Raw genomic sequence first — 2,971 nt, forward strand, 5'->3', positions numbered from 1 at the left:
ACTATAAGCCTCTTAGGTCTTAGCTTATAAACCTCCACTCTCCTAGCTGATGGTGACGCAAGATGGCAGGTATGACCTGTGCTGGTGGAGAGGACGGCATGCATCCTTGTGTCAGCCGGGAAGCCAAGCTTCCTATACAAAATGCACGGCAGTCTAAGCCCCAGGAACAGGTTAAGTAAGAACCATTCTCAAGGCCCAGAATCCAAACGATTTTGTCTACGAGACAATCTAGCACTGTGCTTTAAGTAAACTACTGTAAGAAGAAGAAAATCAAAGTTATATTCAAATCTAAGCAAAAAAACTCATAATGATGTTCCCAAATGGAATTTATACACCAAATTATGATACCAAAACCTCAGCATGACAATTTTTATTACAATCTGTTTTTCCTCTATCCTCACTACTATATAAATCAACGTGGGGTCATACTAACAATAATCTAGGAAGAGAAGTCAAAGAAGGACTTTGACTTGTCACTCATTTCAGTCTTGAGAACCTCCCTATCTGGTAGGCTTTTGGAGAGATTGCCTTAAACAGTGGCTGTTCTGTTTTTCTGAGTCCACCTAATGAACAGAAAAGCAGGGCTCCTAGGAGTCGATCTCCATGAGAACTTTGGGCTAAAAGAGGCTGAAACAAAGGATTTTGTACACAAGGAAGATTTATGCCCCCTTTTCTACCATCTTGTGCAGTGTGCAACAAAGCAGCATGGCCAAATATTGTCTCACAGAGCCTCTAGAATGCAGCTCCCTGTGTCTAGGAGTTCAGATCCTCCCTGAGGAGTGACCCAGGAGTACAGATACATGGAGATTAAGATGTCGGTTTGATGACTAATAAAAGCCAGGCTGAATTGTATAGACTTATCCACTGTGATGGGTCCTGCTGGTCTGCCATGGCTCCCATGAAACTCAGGGTGGTGGGGGGCAGATCCCCAAACAGAACAAGAGTAGAAGGGGTTGAGTCAACCATGGCTGAGTTCATTTCCCAATGTCAGGTCTCACCTAGAGAGAAATAGGGGTATGAGGCAAGGAGATTTTCACTAACACTGTCCTCCACATAGAAACTCAACTTTCCCTTCCAAGAAAACGCCCAAGACCTTTTAAGGCCAACTGTCCACATCTGCTTGAGAGCAAAGCCCTTATTCTGCATCATTATGTTATACTGCTTCCCTGGAGTCCCTTGCATGTTTTAAGTTTTCAATAAATGTTTACTAAAGTCAAAATAATTATTCTCCCTGACATTATTCTCACAGTCGTAAGTCAGTCTGCATTATTAGATACTAAAATCGATCTTAAATCTATGCAAACAGGATAACCCAAGAAACTCGCCACATTCTTCCTGGAACATATTTCAGAACAAAAGTTGATGTGGAAATGTCTTCAGCTCACATTCTGCACAAAGCAAGAATGCTAGGAAATCCTCTTTCATCAATTATGGTAGTAGGTAGAGTCCGGAATCTGAGCACTGTAAAAGCTGGTGGGTATTTTGGAGAGGTAATATTAACGAGTCAAATATTCAAACAAGCTTTTTTTTTAAATAAAACTATACTGTATGAAGAAGTCTGAGCTTCATATGATTGCTTATTTGTCTGGACATTTTAAAAAAACTGGTAGCAGATTTACAACATGTTTTAACAGGATCCCAAGAAGTCACAGTAAGGTATGAAGTTAAAGTAACCAGTAATGCTAGAAAAGCTGGTCCTTAAATCTAGAGCTCAGCTGCATCTCTCAGAATGCAGCCAGCAAAAGGTTGTTGAGGGTAAAATTCAACTGGCTTACATAATGGTAAGAACTTTATTATTGTTTCATATAAAAAAAGAAGTTAAAAAAAAAAAAAGTCTAGAGGTAAGGGCCTTTGGAGGCTTGGTTAATTCAGCGGCTCAACATGACCACCAGGGACCCTGATCTTTCCACCTTTGTGTTCTGCCATCCTCACTGCATTGGCTTTTCTCCTCGGGCTTATCACCTCCTGGTCACAATATGGCTACAATAGCTCCAGGCATCACATCTTGATTCATGTTCAAAGAATATAAGAAAAAAAGCCCCTTCCTTGGATCCCTGTTAGGAATGAGAAAACTAGTTTTTGCTTCAGCAGCACATATACTAAAACTGGAATGAAACAGAGAAGCATGGGCCCTGAGCAAGAATGACACGCAAATTCATGAAGCATTCTATACTAAGAAAAAAGAAAAAGAATCAGAAAGACTCTTCATGAGGGCTCCCAGACACTTCCCTCATACCTCATTGACCAGATTTCTGTTGCCTGACTTTTCATAAACCAACCACTGGGAAGAATAATGGACTTCCCATGAGTGACTAAAGTCATTCTCTAGAACCAAGGAGAGACCCAGCACTCTTCAAGGGTCTTTTGGTTAGTAAATACATTTTTAAAAATTCCAATTGTTCTATCTATGTACTGTCTAAGTCACACATTTCTGTTTCTGAGAGTGGTAGGATGGTAGTTTTTCTCTGTCTGTATGCTCATGCTGATGAAAACCTTTTATAACTTTGACAAAGTGACCATAATTCTGATTGCCCCGGGCTTTGATGTTTTACTGTCTTCAAAAGTGCCTCTGTATTTCCTATGATGAACCAATAGGCTGATTTTTACTGAGCTTCTTTTAAAAAACATAACAGTTTTGGGGGGCAGTTAAGTGAATGACTCTTGATTTTGGCTCAGGTCATGATCTCAGGTCATGAGATTCAGCACTGTGTTGATTCTACGTTCCGTGCAGAGTCTCCTTGAGATTCTCTCTCTCTATCTTCCTCTGCCCCTCCTGCTTGTGCTCTCTCTCTCTCTCTAAAACAAATAAATCAATCTTTAAAAAAAATTTTTTAAAAACCAATTTTGGAAAGTCAATATTCAATTTTCTTTGCTCATTCATTCGGTCATCAGTCCCTAACAACTATTATTTGCCAAGTACTATCTGAGGAGCTGGTTTATGGGCAGGTACAAAGCCTGTTTCCAGTCTAAT

The 2,971-nt window shown here is 40.1% G+C and overlaps 1 pseudogene; it reads left to right on the forward strand.

Moving 5' to 3' along the window:
- The first annotated feature begins 2,079 nt into the window (after positions 1-2,079).
- On the forward strand, positions 2,080-2,177 carry LOC123947789 (annotated as a pseudogene).
- The last annotated feature ends 794 nt before the right edge of the window (positions 2,178-2,971 follow it).

Source organism: Meles meles, chromosome 7 (genome assembly GCF_922984935.1).
Source record: "Meles meles chromosome 7, mMelMel3.1 paternal haplotype, whole genome shotgun sequence".
NCBI lineage: Eukaryota > Metazoa > Chordata > Mammalia > Carnivora > Mustelidae > Meles > Meles meles.